This window comes from Ambystoma mexicanum, chromosome 10, assembly GCF_040938575.1.
Source record: "Ambystoma mexicanum isolate Mex_15411 chromosome 10, UKY_AmexF1_1, whole genome shotgun sequence".
NCBI lineage: Eukaryota > Metazoa > Chordata > Amphibia > Caudata > Ambystomatidae > Ambystoma > Ambystoma mexicanum.
Window position 1 is genome coordinate 232,067,411 of NC_090932.1, and position 22,484 is coordinate 232,089,894.

A 22,484-nucleotide genomic window follows, 5' to 3' on the forward strand; every position below is an offset into this window, starting at 1 on the left:
AAGTTGTGGCGTCGATTGTCCCTCGACGGGCTTTTTACCGTGTCGACATCATTGTTGGTATAATAGCTCGAGCCGCGGCCGTTGGCTTCAGTTCCGTTTTTCCGATTGCTTCGCTCTCGAGAACGGCGCGCTTCGAGATTTTCTGTCAGAAAATGTCATCATCATCTGCTGCTTCTACACCCAAGAATGGGTTTAAGAAGTGTATCGACTGCAGTTCGAAGATGTCAATCACCGATCCTCACCACATCTGTCTTTGGTGCCTGGGTTCAGATCATCGTACCGGCGACTGTGGCTCCTGTCAGTCGATGACAGAGAAGGCCCTCCGTGAGAGGAAAGGTAAAGTAGCGGTGGGGCGGGAGGCTTCGAAGGCCACTTCGAAGGCCTCGTCGAAAAGACAGAAAAAATCGTCCGATTCAAAAGAATCGGAACGTCACAAAAAACACTCTTAAGAGATCCCGATCTCATAGTAGATCGAGGCAATCTTCATCTTCATCTTCTAAAAAAGTTAAAAGGAGACCTAGATCTCCTTCATCATCATCCGATACATCGACCAAATTGGTTCGATGCCCTACTAAATCGGATTCCCCAGGAAAATGGGTGGATTTTAGAAGAAAAATGATGGAGGTCTTTGAGAATGCAGCCTCGACCCCCTCAAAGAAACCCCAAAAGAGCCAGACCCCAGTCGCTCCATTGGACGACACAGGGAAGTCGGGAACTACTGCGGTAAGACCCAGTAGTATGGGTGAAACCCGTAAAACTCGAGTCGACAAATCGTCGAGGAATCCTCGAGAGTCGACTGTTTCACCGACACCTCATAAAAAACAGAAGTTGTCGAAAACATATGCAACTTCGTCGACGCCATCGTCGCCTTTGTCGAAGATTTCATCGGGGTCGCCGAAGATTCCTTCGACACCTTCGAAGAATCCTTCCATTCCTTCGATGAAAACTCAGGAGGAAGAGAGGAGATTTACGCCATTACCAAAATCAGACTTTTTTAAGTCTATGTCTTCGATTTTTGAAGAAACTGGCTCTGAGGATGAGGAAGTCTCTCCTTTTGGAGTGCAATATGGCACTAGACAAGTTCCAGAGGAACTTATAGACCCAAAATCTAAAATGAAAGACCTGTGCGAGACTCTGCATTCTGCTAGTGGCATTGACACGTCACCTGAATTAGAGTTTGCAAGACCTGACCCTGCAGAACATGCAGATTCAGGGTACAGGAGTTTAATGAACAGAGTGGTAGAATATATGGGCTGGGGTAGAGCCTCACCCACTTTTGAACAGGACGATATGATGGACATAATTGTTCGGGTCCCCAGACAGTTCTCCCCTTCCATAGCGCGCTCCCGAGAACAGTGGAAAAGAACTGGGAAACCCCTGACAACATTGCTGCGATAAACAGCAATTTTCCTAAAAAGTATAGAACTTCTACTTCTGATCCCGAGTATCTGAATAGACATCCCACTCCAGAAAGTCTGGCTATTCAGGCTGCAACTACTTTGAGACAAACTGCATATCCAACCATACCTCCGGATAGAGAGGATAAGAAGCTTGATGCTTGGGCCCGTAAAGTTTTTACTTCGGGTAGCATGGCCTTAAAGTCAACCAATGTCACCTGTACCCTAGCCAGGTTCACACATACCCTGTGCGGCTGAACATATTCTGGAAGGCGAGGAAAGGTAAGGCTTCCTGACTATTGTCAAAGACTGAAAGGAGGCAATGGGGGAATGTCTCCAGTCTGGACTGGATACTACTGAAAGTATTAGCATATCCATGGCATCAAGCACAGTGCTACGCAGATTTGTGTGGTTGAGAAAGTCAGGGTTTTCACCAGATGTGCAGGCCAGGCTTCTCAACATGCCTTTTGATGGCTCGAGGCTGTTTGGTAGCCAGGCTGATGAGAGCCTAGAAAAACTACAGACCTCAAAAGTGGCAGCTAAATCCCTTAGTGCCTCCATGCGACAACCTCAGAATCCCTATTCGGGCTCATCTTCCTGGAGGGGGTCGTCCTTTTTGGTACTACTCTTATTTTGGTAGAGGAAGAGGACAGGCTTTTCAAGGGGGCAAAAGAAATGTCATTTGTGGTGGATGAGGAAAGACTACAAAGCCATCTTCAGGAACGGCATCTTTACCCTCAGCCGCTCCTGCAGCCGCCTCCAAATCACTCTGAGGCCTTATCATACAAAACACCAGTGGGAGGCAGAATCTCTCAGCATCTGAAAGAATGGCGGGGCATTACTTCAGATGCTTGGGCACTGGAAACAGTAGCTCAAGGTTACTGCCTTCCCTTCCTAGAAAGGCAACACGAACATCCACCGGGAGCCAACTCAACCAAAATTCCAGACCTGCTCCTTTTGCAGGAAATTTTAACCCTACTAGAGAAAGGTGCAATAGAACATGTACCTGTGGCGGAGAGGAACAAGGGTTGGTACTCCCCTTATTTTCTCATCCCAAAGAGGACAGAGGATTGAGACCCATCTTGGACTTAAGAAACTTGAACAAGTTCCTCAGGAAGGACAAGTTCCAGATGGTAACCCTTTCTCGGATCCCTCAGGCTCTTCAACTCCAAGACTGGTTGGTATCATTGGACCTTCAGGATGCTTACTTTCATGTGCCAATCCATCCCAAGCACAGAAAGTACCTGAGGTTCGCAGTTGGCGGTTCTCACTATCAGTTTCAAGTTCTGCAATTCAGGCTGACCTCCACCCCGAGGGTTTTCACCAAGCTGATGGCGGCAGTGGCAGCGAGTCTCAGGAGAGGGGGGGGTTCACGTCTACCCCTACCTGGACAACTGGTTGATCAGAGCATGTTCTCCTAAACAAGCTCAAAAATATCTGTCGATCACTTGTCACTTCCTTCACAATCTGGGCTTCTCCCTCAATTTCAAGAAGACCCACATGATACCATCCCAAAAACTCCAGTTTATTGGAGCAGTCTTGGCCACATCCTTGGGCAAAGCCTCGCCTCCCGAGATAAGAGCGCTCCACATTCTGCAGATGGTAGCAAAATTCCAGAAAGCCCAGCATCTGTCGGCCTTTGATTTTCTGAGGTTGCTCAGCCTCATGGCATCCTGCATTTTTCTGGTGCCAGAGGCCAGATTGAGAATGAGATCCCTTCAATGGGCCCTCAGACTCAGTGGTCCCAGTTCTCGGGGAGTATGTCGGATCTTCTGCAAGTCCCGAGCGCAGTTGCTCAGGATCTACTATGGTGGGCTTGCAACGACAACATCCTCAAAGGGGAATCTTTTTGGCAACCATGGCCAGAGATAACCGTAGTAACGGATGCCTCACTCACGGGGTGGGGATCTCATACCAAAGATCTGACAATCAGCGGTCGTTGGTCTCCTTCGGAGTCCAAACTACACATCAACCTGTTGGAGCTGAGGGCAATCAGACTAGCACTGAAGGCCTTCCTGCCCTCTGTACAAGGAAAGTATGTCCTGATAATGACGGACAATGTGGTGGCCATGTACTACCTCAACAAAAAAGGAGGCGTATAATCACTACCACTTTGCAGAGAAGCAATGGAGCTCTGGTTCTGGGCAATATGGGAAGGAATCTCTCTATCACCTAGCCGGAGAGCAGAACACGGCGGCAGACGCTTTGAGAAGGCAGAGCACAGTCTCCCACGAGTGAGAGTTAGCTCAGGAAGTCCTTCTGGAGATCTTCACCCTTTGGGGAACCCCTCAAGTGGATCTGTTCGCGACCGAGGTAAACCGGAAGTGCGAACAGTATTGCTCAAGGGAATTTCCCCTGAGAGGAGCTCTAGGAGACGTGTTCGTGGTGGACTGGGATTTCCCCCTTCTGTACGTGTTTCCTGCAGTCCCCGTGATTCCTCAAGTAATCAGGATGTTGAGAAAGTTCAGGAAAACCATGATCCTAATTGCCCCGGATTGGGCCAGGAGGACGTGGTACCCAGACCTTCTGGACATGTCCGTCTGCCCTACAATACGTCTTCCGCAAAGAGAGGATCTTCTCTCGCAAGAGGAAGGTCGGGTTCTCCATTTAGAGGTCAAGACACTCAACCTTCACGCATGGTTTCTGAGAGGTTGAGCTACAGGGTTTGGGACCTTCCGGACGACGTAATGGAAATTTTGCTTTCGGCCAGAAGGCCAGCAAGAAAATCCTTGTATCGGTGCCGTTGGAACAAACTCAGTAACTGGTGCAAAGATAAGGATGTGAACCCTTTTCAATGTGGCACCCCAATGGTGCTTTCTTTCCTATTGCATCTAGCCAATCTGGGGCTCCAGATTGGAACAATTAAAGGATATCTTGCGGCGCTGGCCATTTTCAAGCGCTCCTCGGAAGAGGTTTCTTACTTCAAAATTCCATTAATCATTCAGTTCCTGAAAGGATTTACCAATGTATATCCACCAGTACCGTTTCATGTCCCAACTTGGGATTTAAACCTAGTTGTTAAATGTCTAACTTGTATACCATTTGAGCCTCTGCACTCCTCTCCTTTCAGGGTTCTAACACTAAAGAGTGTCCTTCTTGTAGCATTATCATCAGCCCGCAGGGTTAGTGAACTACAGGCTCTCTCATGTAAACCTCCATATACCACATTTACAAGGAAAAGGTAGTTCTTAAGGTTAAAAACCATCTTTCTTACCGAAAGTAGTTTCTGACTTACATTTGACACAAAAAATCATTTTACCAACATTCTATTCTCCTCATTTGGGTAAAGAAGAACAAGTTACTTCTTACCTTGTAACGTTCTTTCGACGGGATGTTCCTCCGACGTATTCCTCATCTTAGATATCTCCTTCCAGCTCTGCTGGCCTCGGAAAAAATTTTTCTCTCTAGAGGGCGCTGCGCGTCGACGTCCTCCGAGTCGATGTCCCTCGACAGCCGCCGTATCGACGTCGACGTCATCCTGCCTATAAAGGCCACGCACAGCGTCCGTTGCTCAGTTCCGTTTTGTAGCCCACAATAATACTATCGTGACTAAACTAATCGCCCTGAAGGAGCGTAAACTGCAACAACAAGGGAAGTAGAACTGCAGGATGGATGGATGGATGGGAGGGTCGATGAGGAATACGTCGGAGGAACATCCCGTCGAAAGAACGTTACAAGGTAAGAAGTAACTTGTTCTTCGAAGGGATTGTGTCCTCCAACGTATTCCTCATCTTAGATAGGCTCCCATAGCAGTATTCTATTATCGGAGGAGGGAGTACTGACTTCACGCTGTCTTCTATTGATGAATAGAATGCAGTACAGCCCTTCCAAACCTAGTCTCTTGACTGGAGGAGGAATCCAAATTGTAAAAACGTGTAACGGTATGGACAGACGACCATGTAGCGGCCGCACAGATGTCTTTAACCGGCACGCCTCTTTTGAGGGCCGATGAAGCTGCAATACCTCTGGTCGAATGAGCCCTAAGGTTTTGAGGGGGCTCTTTCCCTGCCAGTTTATAACATTCCAGAATGGCTAGAATGATCCATCTGGAAATGGTCTGCTTAGTTATTGGTAACCCCAGCTTGTGACCTGCGTAACCTACAAACAGCTGGTCTGCCTGTCTTATCCTGACTAGTCTACTGATGTAAAAACTTAAAGCCCTCCTAGGGTCTAGCCTGTGTAACCTCTCTTCCTCTTTCCCCGGGTGAGGAGGAGGATAGAAAGATGGTAGGGTAATCTTCTGAGTGATATGGAATTCAGAAACCACCTTTGGGAGGAAATTAGGCTTCACTTGCAGGACAACTTTGTCTTTGTGAAATATTGTGTGAGGGGGTTTATAAGAAAGAGCTTGTAATTCGCACACCCTTCTAGCAGATGTAAGTGCTATTAATAAAACAGTTTTAAGGGTAAGGAATCTTAACGAACAAGAATGGAGAGGTTCGAAAGGTGTGCCCATCAGGAAAGTTAGTACTAAGTTTAAATCCCATAGGGGAACTTGGAATGGTCTTGGGGGATAAACATTGGTTAACCCCTTTAGAAACTGTATTACCAAGGGTAATTTGAAATAGGATGGTTCTTCCGCAGTACGCTTAAAGATGGATAGCGCTGCGGGATAGCCCTTAATGGTGCCAACTTGAAGGCCTGAATTTGCCAAATATAGTAGGAAGGACAAAACCATTGGTGTACCACATGAAAAAGGGTCGATATTCTGTTCTCTACACCAGCTGCAAAATCTGTTCCAACGGCAGCGGTATAAAGACTTTGTTGCTGGCCTCCTTGCCGAAAGCAACACCTCCATAACATCATCAGGGAGGTCCCAATCCTTGTACCTCAGCCTTTCAGAAGCCAAGCGTGAAGGTTGAGGGTTTTGATGTCTGGATGGAGAACCTGACCTCCCTTCTGTGAGAGTAGGTTCTCTCTGAGTGGAAGTCGAATTGGAGGGCAGATGGACAAGTCTAGAAGGTCCAGGTACCACGTTCTTCTGGCCCAATCCGGGGCAATTAGGATCATGGTTCGCCGGAATCTTCTCAACCTCCTGATCATTTGAGGAATGACAGGGACCGGTGGGAACGCGTACAGAAGCGGAAACTCCCAGTCCACTATGAACGCGTCTCCCAGAGCTCCTCTCGGGGGAAATTCCCTTGAGCAGAACAGGTCGCATTTCCTGTTTAGGCTGGTGGCGAACAGATCTACCTGAGGGGTTCCCCAAAGGGCGAAGATCTCTTGAAGGACTTCCTGAGCTAGCTCCCACTCGTGGGAGACTGTGTTCTGCCTGCTCAGAGCGTCCGCTGTCAAGTTCTTCTCTCCGGCTAGGTGAACTGCCGATAGAGAGATTCCTTCTTGGATTGCCCAAAACCAGAGCTGCATCGCCTCTCTGCACAGGGGTAATGATCCTACGCCTCCTCTTTTGTTGAGGTCATGCATGGCCACCGTGTTGTCCGTCATTATCAGGACGTTCTTCCCTTGTACCGCTGGCAGGAACGCCTTCAGCGCAAGTCTGATGGCTCTCAGCTCTAACAGGTTGATATGTAGTCTGGACTCCGATGGAGACCAACGACCGCTGATGGTCAAGTCGTTGGCGTGGGCTCCCCACCCCGTGAGTGAGGCATCCGTGACTACTGTTATCTCCGGCCATGGTTGCCAAAACTGTTCTCCTTTCAGAATGTTCTCCTGACAGGCCCACCACTGAAGGTCTCAAGCCACCCTGCCGGGAACCTGAAGAAGATCTGTCATTCTCCCTGAGAATTGTGACCACTGAGTCCTCAGTGCCCACTGGAGGGATCTCATTCTCAGGCGAGCCTCTGGCACTAGGAAAATGCAGGATGCCATGAGGCCTAGCAACCTCAAAAAGTCGAAGGCTGGGAGACGTTGGGCATGTTGGAACTTGGTAACCATCTGTAGAATATCTTGAGCCCTCACCTCTGGTGGCAAGGCTTTTCCCAGGGAAGTGTCCAGGATCGCTCCTATGAACTGGAGTCTCTGCGATGGTATAATTTGTGACTTCTTTAAATTGAGGGAGAAGCCCAGTCTGTGAAGGAAGTGGCACACGTGATTTAGCTGGATCTGAGCTTGTTCCGAAGAAACAGCCCTGATCAACCAATCGTCCAGGTAGGGGTAGACGTGAATCCCTTCCCTCCTTAGACTTGCAGCCACTACCGACATTAACTTGGTGAAGACCCTCGGGGCGGAGGTCAGCCCAAATGGCAGCACTCGAAATTGATAGTGAGAGTTGCCAGTTGCGAACCTCAGGTATTTCCTGTGTTTGAGATGGATAGGCACATGGAAATAAGCGTCCTGAAGGTCCAGAGATGATAACCAGTCCTGGAACTGAAGGGCCTGGAGGATCTGAGAAAGAGTGACCATCTTGAATTTGTCTTTTCTGAGGAATTTGTTCAATTCTCGCAAGTCCAAGATGGGTCTCAGTCCTCCGCCTTTCTTTGGAATGAGAAAGTAAGGGGAGTACCAGCCCTGGTTTCTCTCCGCTACAGGTACCGGTTCTATGGCACCTTTCTCTAGCAGGTCCAAAATTTCCTGCAAGAGGAGCGGATCTGGAGCTTTCTGAGAGCTGATCCCCGGTGGATGACTCTGAGGTATACGTAGGAAAGGCAGGCAGTAACCTTGGGCAACTGTTTCCAATGCCCAAGCATCTGACGTGATAGCCTGCATACCGCCAGATGTTGAGTCAACCTGCCTCCTACAGGTGTCCTGTGAAGGAAGTCCTCAGAGTGGTTTTGGGGCGGCTGATGCAGATGCCGATGGTAAAGAGGCACCTGCTGTTGCTGCGGCTTTTGAATATCTACCCCGTCCACCTCGGGTAGTTCTTCTTTGTCCCCTTTGAGCCGGTCGTCCTCTACCTCTTCCGAATGCGGAGTAGAAGCGAAAGGACTTGCCCCTCGAAGAGGTTCCTGTGGGACGAAAGGGAGTCTGACGGATTGCAGCTCCTAGGGATTTTGCTGCTGCTTTTGAAGTTTGCAGTTTCTCTAAACTGTCATCCGCCTTTTTCCCGAACAAAGAAGAGCCATCGAATGGCATGTTCAAGAGCCTGGCTTGCACGTCTGGGGCAAAACCAGACTTTCTCAACCAAGCGAATCTCCTGGTTGATGTACTTGCCGCCATTGCTCTGCTGATACTGTCAGCCGAATCAATGCCCGTCTGGAGGGATTCGCACATAGCGTCTTTACCGTCCTGTATAATATTCAGGAACGCATCCCTTTCTTCTCCCTCCGGGATGCAGTCAGCCGCTGTAGAAGCACACTCCCAAAGTGTATGGCTGAACCTAGCAAGGGTGCAAGTAGCATTAACAGATTTTAACGCCATGCTACATGCTGAAAAGACTTTCTTTGCCATAGCATCATATTTTTTATCGTCTCTGTCCTGTGGGACGGTAGGATAAGCCGTCTTGACATCGGTAGAGGATGCTGCCTGTACCACCAGACTTTCTGGGGATGGGTGTTTAGACAAAAACTCCGGGTCTGTAGAAGATACCCTGTACTTTGTAGACAGTTTTTTATTTACTGCTGGTACGACATCTGGGGTTTCCCAGTTTGTCATGATCTTCCTCTGAAGAGCTTTATGAAAAGGCACCACAGGATCCTCCTGTGGGCCTTTGTCAAGAATATCCGTGAGGTCATCTTGTTGGAAAGATTGTGAAGGTGGAGACCACCCCATGAACTCTGTGATCCTGGCCATTAAGGCTCTATAGGGGGTTTCAGCATGCTCCCCCGGGCCTAGCAAACTCCACCTCAGGGGAAGTGTCTAACCCACTTGCCTCATGTAAGGAATCATGAAGATCCTTTAACCTGCGTTCTTCAGAGGAAAATTCCTCTCTAATTGGGGTTACAGGTCCCTGCAACTCAAATGTGTCTTCCTGTTCAGACAATTCACCCTCTTCCAAAATTGAGGACATAGTTCTCAATTGTTCTGAACTCATAAAGGGAGTAAATCCCATTTCCAAGGCAGAGGGTGCCGAACTTGTCATTACCGTCCTCGAAAACGTCGATGTCGTCGAGCCCGACATCGAAGGCTTCGAGCGTGGCGTCGAAAACAAAGACGGAGGCCTCGAAGACCTCGACAGAATTGGAATTCTACTCAACAATCTTGAAGCCATCGACATCGAGGCTGGGGATAGTTACTGGGTGTGTCGTAACCGTGACTTTTCTTGGCGTCGACGCCGGTTTCGAAGCTGGCGTCGAGTCGACAAACCCGTGTGTCGAAGGTTCCTTCGACAACGGCGTCGAAGACATCGACCTCGGCGTCGACGGAACCTTCGAGGAAGGTTTGGAGGTCATAGTCCTACTCGAGGGTTCGAGACGCGCTCGAGAGGTTTCCTTCACCGGGTACTGCGACTCGCAGCGTTTTTGACCTTCGGGTCTTTCGACCAGAGCATCGCTCTCGGCAGTCTTCGAGGGGGTCGAGGCCGCTTTCTCGAAGACGCTCATCATATTTTTGCGGAATTCCTCCCATTCAGCCCGGGAACTATGTTTCGTGGGGCAAGGGATTATTTTTGGCGAAACAGAGGAAGAGGAAGACGGAGAAGGGGATCTTCGACGTCTCCTCTTCGAGTGCTTCGATCTCGAGGAGTGATGAGACCCACTCCGAGACCTGGAGCGCGAATGGTGACGAGGAGACGAGTGTCTCGACTTCGTCGACGAAGAAGAAGCTTTAAAAGTCCTACCTTTCTCCAGCTTCCCCCTACGCTCCTTCAGGGCCTTAGCTGTCATGGACATACAGTCCTCGCATTCCGAACAATGGTGTTCAGCTCCCAAACACCACAGACAAACTCTGTGAGGGTCAGTCAGCGACATCTTTTTCCCACAATCTCGGCATTTTTGAAGCCGGATCGAGGAGTTGTCGGTTCCGACGAGGAAGCCATCGAGTACGGATCGAATGACTCGAGGTAAATAGGATTAATCTGACAAGAACTGAGCAACGGTATTCCGAGGCACTGAGTAAGCGCGGAAAAACGGAACTGAGCAACGGACGCTGCGCGCGCCCTTTATAGGCAGGATGACGTCGACGGCGATACGGCGGTTGTCGAGGGACATCGACTCGGAGGACGTCGACGCGCAGCGCCCTCTAGAGAGAAATTTTTTTTTCGAGGCCAGCAGAGCTGGAAGGAGATATCTAAGATGAGGAATACGTCGGAGGACACAATCCCTTCGAAGAGGAGAGACTGCGTAGACCGGACCCCGAAAGGGCCCTCAGTTTTTACATTTCAAGAATGTCAAAATTACGTCAAGATAACCAACTCTTTGTGGGTTATACAGGTTGTAAATTGGGGTTTGCGGTGACAAAACAAACTATATCCCGCTACAGATTAGCAGGAAAAGACCCACCGGATGGGTTACGGGCCCATTCCACTAGGGGAATGGCTACTTCTGCGGCTTTGAAGAGGGGAGTTCCTGCAAAAGATATTTGCTCGGCTGCAACATGGGCATCAATACATACCTTCATCAAGCATTACTGCTTAGATGCCTCCTCCTCCAATGAGGGTTTATTTGCCAGGGCGGTACTTCATTCCGTCCATGAAAACAATAACTAGTACTCCCACCTGCAAATTGACCACTGCTATGGGTGTCTATCACAAGATGAGGAATACGTGGGAGGACACAATCCATTCGAAGAACAAGTTACTTACCAACTGTAACGTTCTTTCGACTGGATGTTCCTCCCACGATCCCAACGACCGGTGGACCCGGAAGATCGTCGCTGCAGCCGACACTAAATCCTCAGACAGGGTGGCAGAGACCCACAAGCCAGCAACACTGCCCAGCCCGACACCACAGCAGACACTGCTATATAACGCCAACAGAGTAGAAAGGAACCAACCTCACAAAACCACATCAAGATGGTTGACCAGGTACAACAAGCCGATGACGCAGGGGCACGCACCCTTGCGAATTTAGGATCTGCATCCAGAGCCAACATCCTGCGATGGCCCAATCCGTTCACCCTGAACCGGCACCACGGCTAAGGCCAAACATGGGCAGAATGGGTCGAAGATTTTTATGAGGGCGATAGCAGACCACGATGCACCAAACAAAACAGACGTATTCACCATCCTGGCAGGGAAAGAAATAAAGAGCCTAATGAAGACAAATCCTGCACAGGAAAGGACCACGTATCGGCGCCTCCTAGTAGCACTGAACAGCAAACTGATAGTGCTCCCCGACAGAGACTATGAACGATATGCGTTCAATCCATGTACCCAGCTCCCACACGAATCAATAGGGGAATTCGTCATTCGTCTACAGAGGAAAATCTTGCACTGCAATTTCGCCAACTTTAATGACGAAGAAGCAATCCGCCTGAGAATCATTAAAGGATGTACCTACTTGCTATTCACAAAGCACCTACTGAAGAAACCCCTTGCAGGAGATCGATCTGGCACGAATACATGAAAGGGTCGACGCCCAAGCAGCGGCCATCGAGAACCCCAAAAAGAGTGAAATCATCCTAGCCATGACCCCTGGACAGCCAGGATATATCAGATACCCTGGATTCAGAAGCCCACAACAACGCCCACACAGCGACAAGCATTGCTACAGGTGCGGTTTTGAATACCCTCATAGAGGTCCCTGCCCCGCCATTGGACAAAGGCGCATGCGCTGTGGCCTACAAACCACTTCCAGGCGATGTGTAGAGAAAAGCTACCAGATCCCGCAACCTACCGATCGCCACCACTGCCCAACCTAACCAGACATCCGGACCAGCAGAGAGAACGCAGCGACCGACGGGCCTTTGACAGAGACCCACCGAGATCACTCCAAGAAGGGTACCCGAACACAGCGACAGCCCGCCCCAAAGTGATCAGAGCCACAGAAGACCTATACTTTGAACCAGCCGGGCGCCACTCTGACATGTATGATTATCAACCCAATATCGAAGTGCAAACCTACCAGAACCAACCCAGAGCCAGGCCACCAAGGAGGACATGGACTAAGTCAGGAGTATGACATGAGCGCAAAACCAATCCCGCGCTATACCCATGACCCATATGGAAATCCTCCACCATGTGAACTGCCAGAATCTGAAGATCGCCAACCCTACTCCTATGGCAAATACAGTAGAGAGTATGTGAGGCTCATCTTCAACTTATCAGATGACACAATGGCGCCTAAGGTGACTGTACAAATCGGAGGCATCCACAACCAGTTTGTCATGGTCACAGGGGCAACTGTCAACGTCATGAATGAAGTTATACCACGCCATAGCGGCTACGTACCCACTGTGCAAATCTCACGCCCACATTTTTCAATGGGGGGCAACCCAACTGCTACAGTCAAAAAGGACAGTTCCTATGTGACCTGTCTCACAGAGGTTGCATAGACTCTACAGCCATTCATGTTATACAGAGTCCCTCCATAGGATGCTGTCTCCTCAGCTATTGGACAGGCTGAGCCCTGGCACTGATCAACATACAGTACCAACAGTCAGAAGTCCTACAGTGCCTCCCGCCAAACACACATGTTGTGCATTCGATAGCCCATTGGACATTGAGAGGCTCAGAACCCTATTCCCCAAGCGTCGGCATGCTGAAAGACACCGTAATCAACTTCCACATTAACCCAAATGTCACCCCGGTAGCCTAAACATCCACGCAGAGTTGGATTTCATCTTCAGGCACAGGTGACGCAGGAACTGCAGCTGCTCCTACAACATGACATCATTGAAAGGGCGGAAGGCCCTAAGTCGTAGGTATCTCCCCTGGTAATCGTCCCGAAAAGACAATGGACGACTACGTCTGTGCGTTGACATGCGCATTCTTAACACAGCCAGTCAGAGAGATACCGGAGTCCAGCATCGTGGAGATGCTAGTGAGGTTAAACCAGGCCACCTGTTTTTCAAAACTGGACCTGAACCAGGGATACCATCAACTGGTAATTGATCCAGCCACAAAGCCAATCACAACCTTCGCAACACACAAAGGACTGTTTCGGTACAAACGTCTCAACTTCGGAATCTCCTCAGCTGCGGAGATCTTTCAAGAGACAATACGCAAGCTAATCTCTTCAATGCTCAATGCCCTAAATTACAGTGATGATTTCCTCATCTTTGGAATTGATCATGAGCAACATGACAAAGCACACACAGCTGGCCTCACGCTAAACAGAGCGAAGTGCTACATCAATAAAGACAGCGCGTGGTTTTTTGGCCACATTTTTTCAAAGCAAGGCATCACAGATGACCCTGTGAAGATCAAGGCCATTGTCAACCTGCACGCCGCAACAGGGATCTCCGTTCTTTCCTGGGGATGGCGGGATACTGTGCGCGCTATCTCCCGAACTACGCCACCATATCACGGACCCCCTCCGGAACCTACTTGAGAAGGACTCCTGTTCGACTGGGACAGACAATGCCAGGACGCCTTCCACACCATAAAAGAGGAACTGGCCAACCATTGACAACAGGCATACTTCGACCCAAATTGGGACACGGACCTCACGGTTGATGCCAGCCCAGTTGGCCTTGGTGCTATCCTGGCCCAGTCAGACCCAAACGACAATGGCAAACTTAACATCATTGCATACGCTAGCAGATCCCTATCGCACATAGAAAGAGCATACTCTCAAGCAGAACACGAGAGCCCGGCAGCTGTATGGGCCCACGAGAAATGTCATTTCGTCATCGGGAGGAGGTTCACCCTCATTACATATCACCAAGCACTGCTATCTACAAGATCATCCACAAGCCAGGGGGGAGGTGCCAATCCAGCTGACTACTTATCCCGACACCCGTAAGGGAAATCGGAGACCACCATGTCACATGAGGCAGAGGACAACATATACTTATCCACGAAAGCTCTCCCTCCCACTGTTACCACAGAAGTATTCGCCTCCAAGAGCAGAGAAGACCCCACCATACAGGCAGTAGTGCGTCTCACCAACGAGAACAAATGGAAACATCTTGACACTGAACATTTCACAGGAGGGGAGTTGGATAGGACAGACCTAGCGAGGCTGGCCAAGATACAAACAGCACTCGCAACAACAGACCAGGGCATGCTACTAAGAGGCAACCAGCTGGTAGTCCCTAAAAGCCTCAGGAAAACGCTGGTGATGATAGGCCACGGGGGACACTGAAGAGTTGAAAACACACACAAAAATACTCAGGAACCAAGTCTGGTTCCCATACATGGATGTTATTGTGCGGGATGTGCTAACGCACTGTGGGCCCTGCCAAAAAGCAGCACCAAGCAAACACCCATGCCCACTACAGATAGTACTCCTACCAGACAGGCCATGGCAGAGAATAGCCATGGACTTCTATGGCCCTCTTGAGGAGGGCGGACACTTGCTGGTCACAGTAGATGAATACTCCCGGTTTCCCCTCATCAAACACGTGCAGTCGACAGCATTCCACCACGTAGCTCCAGTGATAGACAAACTGGTCAGTGAATGGGGAATCCCCGTCACGGTGAAGACTGACAACGGCCTACCTTTCCAAGCGCAGGAATTCCAGAAACTGGCCAATCATCTAGGCTTCCACCACCAAAAAATCACGCCAATGTGGCCCCAAGCCAATGGCATGGTGGAAAAACGTATGGCCATGATCAAGCGAACCAGACAAAAAGCTGTAATAGACCAGATGCCACAACCACTAGAAATATGCCAGATGCTGCAGAGTTACAGGAATACGCTGCATGAGACGACAGGGCGAACACCCACAGAACTCATGATGATGAAATACAGGCAACAGACTCGCCTCCCCCAAGTGGAAGACTATACCCCCGAGCATGATGCAGAGATCCGAGAAAGAGATGCAGAAAAGAAACAGAAAGCTAAGGAGTGGGCAGACCGAAAAAGAAGGGCCAATGGTGACAGCAACTGGAGACCAAGGCGAGGTGATAAGGAACGCATTCTTCTTCTGAAAGTTGTACACAGAAGACCTAGACCTTGGAAAAGAACCTGCAGCTGAGCCGGATGAAGGCGACAATGGACCAGACACCGAGGTGCCGCAAGCTGAAACATCATGTGAGACTCGCGAGTCATCTGGCTGGGGCCAGCCAGCCACACGCAAACCCCAACGTCTGATTGAACAGAGGTAGCCCGGGGGCTTCCTTGATCAGTGCGGGGGAGGTGTTAACAGGGAATAAGGGCAGAGCCCCTTTAAGAGCACATGACAATGGGAGGGGGCGGGAGGAAGGGGTGGGGTAGGGGAAGCAGAAAGGCAGTCTTGGAAGTGAGGGAATAAAGAGAAGTCACGTATAACTCGGCTCCTGTGCAGTTATTAGAGTGTATGAAGTGAGACCTAACACTTGCTATGCCAGGTCAGGGGAGTCTTTCAAGGACTCCCTCGAGCTGGCATTGTGAAGGCACCCAATTAAAATGGAAAGCGCCCTGCTCTTGTGCTTTCACCGGGCCCTCCAGCACGAGAGCAGGGAGCTTTTCATTTCAAAAGAGCGGCGCTGCTACACCAACTGGTGTAGCAGCAACGCTCTAAGTGATATGTGCCCCGCTCCAGCACGAGTGTTGGGCACTTTCCATTTCAATAGAGCACCAATGGTACACCCTTGACGGGGTCTAGGGCACCTCTGGGATGTGGGCCAGGAAGGCAAAAAAGAGAATATGCACAGATTCTGGCAAGATAAGCTTGGGTTCCGGGCAGCACACTCGTGTCCAATGAGACTGGCAGGATCACAGGATAGGGTGACTGACAGCCTGGAGGCAATAGGGGGGGAAGACGAGCAAGGAAATGGAATAGCAGGGAAATTGGTGCCAACAGAAGTGTTGCAGGCAAGCAAACATGAGGGGCACAGCATTCAAGGAAATGTAGTGGGTGATGGAGGGGTAAGCACAAGAAGGAGACAAGGGACAATTGGAGGGGTTGATAGGGAAGTGAAGGTGGGCATAAAAAGGGAGTCTGAATCAATGCCTGAGTGTTGAACAGGGAAATCACACCAGGCAGTGTGAGACGGGCAAGGTATCAAGAGAGACACAGACTCAAAAGTAACAGTTTGAAAACCTTTATCATCAAACTTTGTCGGGTTGGTCTAATGCCTATCTGGCCCTAACTCTAAGGGGGTTGTTCCCTCAACTGATGTTTCTAAGGGCAGTTGGTGTCCGTAAGTCCAAAACCAAAGTTTGTGTCCAAACCTATGCTTGCCTTCACTCTTAAACCAAATGTGAAAGGGGAAAAAAAATTGTGATTCAAAATAAAATAAAAACCACAGTTGGTTTCAGGTAGTCTTAGCAATAGGTGTAGTTCTGACAGTTCAAAAATGCTAAACTCAAAAGGGTTGCCCTTGGAATCGTCCACGTAGGGCTCTTGCAGCAAATCAATAGTTAACAAGGTCTCTGGGTCTCTTGGGATCCCTTCCCCAAGCTTCAATCCTCCCACTTTCAAACAAGCAACAGACACAGTAAATAATAAACAAATACAAATACAGTTCCTGTAGTCCTCTCAGAGTTCCCTTCCTCGAGCATAGGCCCCTCTGGATCATAAGATTCATAGTGTCTTATTTTACAACTCAACTGAGGATTCACTGTTCCATTAACGGTTCCCAGAGTTTCGTTCCCCAAGCTTAGGTCCTTTCTTACGAAGTTCACCAATGTCTCCTGTGGGCCTCTTAGGGTTCCCTTCCCCAAGCTTAGGCCCCTCTGGTCTCAAACAAAAGGTTCCTTTTGTCAGGATGTACTTTCCACTGTACAGTTCTTTAATAGGAGTTAGTATCAGAGACTTTCAAGAACTCTGGGTTCTTTGCTCCTCCCAGGCGCGTCCACTCTGACCTCCAACTCCTCTCCTTATTCTCGGGCACCTTTTCCTCTTTTCTGCCTCTTTCACTCTGTCCTTTCTTTACTTTGTTGTGCACCCTGCACACCTTCTTTTCCTGTCGTGCACACTTGCACCTTTTTTGCACCTTTCAGTGCCTCTTGCACACTTCTCTTTAATTTTCACTGTGCTCTCTTGGACCCTCTTTATTCTCAACGTCCTCTTGCGCCCTCTGTTTCCTGTGGGTTGCTTGCACTCTTTTCTCATGTTCGGGTTACTTTCACCCTCTCTTCCTCTTTGCTGTCTCTCTCTGTTTCGGGTCGCTTGTGCCCCTCTCCTGATTTTCAGGTCACTTGCACCCCCTCTTAGCTGCTTTTCTGACTCTCTCTGTTTCGGGTCGCTTGAGCCTCTATCCTTATTTTTAGGTCACTCGCACACCCCCTTAGTTGCTTTCGCTCAACCGGTGCACTTGCGCTGTCTTACTTTACTTACTTAACCTGCATGCCTCGAGCGCACCTTTTCTGACATTTCCGCGTTCTGTCTCTTGACGCTTTCTAGCTTTCACCTGCTTCGCTTTGCCTTTGCCTTTTTTCACTTAGCTTTCTTCCCGCTTTCGCTCACCCGGCTTTCCGTACATAGCGCTGCTGCTCACGCTGCGGCCTCCCACACGCTACTGAGTTTCTCCCTGCTTCACAAAACTCTTCAGTAGCGCACTGCCGGGAGCAGGTCAAATCGGTTCAAATGGGTTTTCGGTCAAGGTCTGACATCCTAGGGACCCGCACATTTCCCAGGGGAAAGAGCACTCACCTAAACAAGGCTGACAGACTGCCTTCTGTCCCGCTCTGGCTCCCTGGAGACACGGCTCCCTCACCACACTGCAGCCCTATACACACACAACAGGCCAGCGTCTCAGTGTCCTGCACTCCACCTGTCCGTCTGGGCTCCTCTCTTTGCAGCCTTCTGCTCCTTGTCCTCCTGGTTCTATCCAGCAACCCCAGCTGGCTCTATGACCCTGGCAGAATCACTCTATATACTGCAGGTGAGTCAATTGGAGTCAGGTGTGCACAGTTGAGGAAAAGTGCCCAATCTTGCCTGACTGTATTAGTGGGACAATTCAAAGGTATTGGATGGTAGGCTTCACTTTTTATCCCTATGTTGTTGCTATGGGTAATGTTCATTATTCTCGGTTGCCTCTTCCTGATCCAGTACTTGTTGGAAATGGCGAGTGGGGAGACAGGGGAAGATGGAAATCGATATTTAGTGGCCAAAACATAAGGCAATTGATAGATGAAAGTGGGGAGTCCCCTGGCCCTGTCTGTATATTCCTGGGATGATTTCCAGTCTCTCTGGCGTAGGCCAGGGGAAAACAATTTGGTGTTAAATTTAAAACTGTGTTCGTCTTATCTGACCCTGCTCCATGTCTGGTTTTGTTCTACTGCGACACTTCCACCTTATTCTTGGATTAGGGTCCTGGTACCTGAATACCCCACAAAGGCTTCTGGGTCTTCCTCCTCCTCGCCTGTCCCGTTGGAATACTGCACCTCACCTGGGCTACTTCCACAAGAACAACCTGTTGCCTTACTGTTTGCTGCTCTTTTTCCCTACTTAAGGAGCCCTCCAGCCTCTCTTCCTTTAAAGATGGGGAGCAGGTGCAAGTGGATCTTGGTCACCTGGCCTAAGCCCCGCCAAACTGGTGTCTTCCTGCCTGCTGTTCTTTTTCACCACTTAGCAAGCCCCGCCCACCTGGCTGCTCTTTTTCCCTACTTAAGGAGCCCTCCAGCCTCTTTTCCTTTGCAGATGGGGAGCAAGTTCAAGTGCATCTAGGTCACCTGGCCTAAGCCCCGCCCACCTGGTGCCTTCCTGCCTGCCGCTCTTTTTCACCACTTAGCAAGCACCACCCACCTTCTTAGCCCTGTCTCTTCCTTCCTGCTCTTAACTATTAGATCAAGAGTGCCTTTTGCCGGGGCGTCCTAAGCGAAGGGCAGATGCAGAAAAGGGCAATTCCTGTTTGGCTTGCAACATTATGTGTTACTACTGACTTCTGCAATTGTATTCACTCTCCCCTCTTGCTTCTCTACTCTTTTTGACTGCTAACTCTCTATTCTCCCCTCCTTTCTCTTCTCCCTTTTCCTATCGCCTCCCCTTACTTTCTTCTATGCACTTACTCTATCAGAATTGTCCCTGGACCTAGTATGATGGCAACCTTGCCTGTCTCCTCCTCCCTCCCCTTATTGGTTTTTTCCTCCCCACCCTCCCTCCAGCACTATCTGAAATGTCGTCAGGCCTAGTATGATAGTAGCTTGTTTTGTTCCTCCCCTCCCTTTCTGCACCCCTCTCCCTCACCTCTTGTTTTTTTCCGGCTCTACTAGAAATGTCGTCAGGCCTAGTACGGTAGTCGCCTGTCTGTTTCCATTTCCTTCCCACTCTCCCCCCTCCCTTCCTTATCTATGTCTTAGCTCTTGCACTATCTGAAATGTCGTCAGGCCGAGTATGATGGTTAATTTCACATCCTTACTGTTCATGGCCTGTAAGAATGTTGTTTTTTCCCTTGTTCCCTCCCTTGCCTTGAAGCGCTTTGAAACACATTGTGTATAGGCGCTTTATAAATAAACTATCATATCATATAACCCTGGGCTCCCTTACCCAGGTGGTCCTCCCTCGCTCGTTCACCCCCAGGGTTGGGATCCAAGAGCGGTGGCCCTGCCCACCTGAATAGAGGATTCCCTGGGTCTACATGTGAGAATGCCCCTAGGTTTCTCACAGCGGGTAGAAGTAAGAGACCCATGGGATGAGCGTACCTACCTGTTGCACATACTCTCATTCAAATCTATGGCTTAAGTCGAGGGAGCATGCGGGTGGATGGCATGCGCCCACTTTTTTCAGCGGGCAGACACTGTCCTCCCTGTGCGCATGCAATGAATTTAAAAAAAAAAAGAAAGAAAATGTTCTGCTCCCACATGAATTTCCCATGCGTGCGGGATTCATGGCTGGGAGGCAGGAACCACGCAAATCTTGTATGAAGTTACGGTAAAAGCACAGATATTGATTTTCTGCTCTACAAGACATGTTTCATTATACACTAAGAGCCATTAAAAGTGCACCGCTTTTTTACTTGGCAGGGAATGTTTTAAGAAAATCGGTTCTCTTGTGAAATGCTCATTTGTCCTGAGCACTTTCTGGAATTGGGAAAGACATCCAAAATGTAAATATGCACATTTCTATCAATTTACCTTCACTGCCTGTGACCTCACTTCACTCTGCATACACCAGGGTCCCTCTACTTTTCTTTTTTACTACTCTAGCTCTGAAACAGCTCCTGCTAATGCCGAACAGAGGGCATCCAACCATGTTGACACCTACTTATATGGACCTTGGCCCCCATGTGGCCTACCCAGAATTATGACTTCATGTGCGTCCCCCTCCTCGTCCCCTTTTATTGGAGCATGGGGGGTTGCGAGTGTCTGGTGGGCATCTACACTATGTGATGGGCCTCCAAGGCCTTCCTGCAGGCGGTGCAGCACTTTGACTGTGTGCTATTTCTTTCTGAACGGCTCTGTGCACACAGCTCAGAAAAAGAATCTGTTTACATAGGCTTCTCCATGGACTGCAATTTTTTTAGGTGCAGCTAAGTTAAAAGAACTGTTCTGGTCAAGTCACCTGCCTCTTGCACTGCCCTGCTCTCAACTGGTGTGTAAATGGAAAGATGTCCTAGTTACAAGATTTTAATGCGCAAAAGGCCTTGTACAGTACTTAACTGGAGGCCTGGGCACATCATTAGGGAGATAGAGATGCAGCCCACCCTAATATTTCCTTTCACTCCACTAAGATCCCATTTATACCAGGGCACTGCCCTTCCACCTTAGCCGAACAACCGAGGCTGCTCTTACATCATTTTGTGGTTTGGCTATGTAAAAGGCACCCGGCAAGTCCAGCAGTTTGACAAAAAATGTCTAACCGCATTCCACCTCGCTCAGCAAAACATACCACATTTTCAGGAGATCATTTCAGTCTTGTCTAGTCCTAAATGCTGAGTAAAGAATCTCAGATTTATTTAGCTTCAGCCGTTGGTGACTGCAGACCACCTTTTCAATGGTTTTACAATGGTAGCCGGTCCCGCGATAGATCTATAATTTTCTGCATATGCCACATCTGTTTTCCGACCACAACCCACGTGAATCTCTAACTCATTCCAGTCAAACTTCCAGAATAGAAGGCTGGAAAGCTTCGGCTGGTCATAACCGATGGAGTGACACCATTACTTATCCACTCACTGCTTGAAAACCTTCACCACAACATTGCAGTATCCCCTCACAAGATGTCCTTTGAATTTGAAAAGAAAAGAAGGGCCAGCAGCAATAACAAATGGTACAAATTAAAGCGTGAACTAAAATCTGGAATGCCAATGGCAGAGCTCATGATCAGAAACTTGGTCACCTTTTCCAAAACAGCACTCCCTCTTTTCATGTACAGGATACTGGTTGCAGGATTTGTCCTCCCATGTTTTTTTAAAAGGAGCATGGCCTCTAGCATCCAAACTGATAGAGATTTGATTTACAGTCCCTGTGTTTTTATACAGAGCTATAGTGTCTCCACATGTCCCGTTAAGAAGTCAGGGACCTTTAACATGCATGAGAGGCTACCTAAGCTTCTTTAGATTCAGTTCTGTTTTCACAAGTTGGCAGTTTAATACAGTCAAGCACTACAACAATAAAGCCAATACTCTTTCTCTCGCCCCCCAGTACCCTCCACCCCGATTATGGCCGTTACTTGGGCTATTTTAGCAGGGGGAAATTAAACCTTTTTCCATAATCTTCAAGCCCATGAATAATACAGGTAAAGCAATTGGCACTAAAATGAGATTCCAGCTTAACGATTGATCAATGCCCAGCTTAAGGCATGAATTTTCCTGCCGATACCCATAACTTCTTTAATCAATACATCTTTTGGCAGAGGGCATATATCCCATTGCGCTCAAACATGCCATCATTACTCTACTGCTAAAAAAATAAACAATATCAGACCTAAGATCTTGGAAGATTACTGGATTATTGTCCACAAGGCTTTCTAGGGCCGGTTCTCGCACTTCATCCAACGCTCTCTTCCAAAATACCTTCCTTCTCGAGCCCTTCGCTCAGCTTCCTCCAACTCTCTAAGGGTTACCTGCATCTCCAGGCAGAGAGTGCCGGAAAGATCTCTCTCCTCTGCAGGTGCCTCCCTCTGAAATGGCCTCCCTTCCCCTCTCAAACTTGACCCAGACCACCTGAAGTTCCGGAAGCAGCGCAACACTTTCCTCTTCTCCTCTGCTTTCTCTCTCCCCCTTCCCCTGCTGCCCTACTTGACCTACCTGTCTGCTTTACCGACTGGTTACTTGGCTAC

General features: G+C 49.1%; 1 protein-coding gene across 1 annotated transcript in view; it reads left to right on the forward strand.

Moving 5' to 3' along the window:
* Nucleotides 1-22,484, forward strand: part of BMP1 (bone morphogenetic protein 1) — a 984,430-nt gene that overhangs the window by 854,649 nt on the left and 107,297 nt on the right. The window lies entirely within an intron of this gene.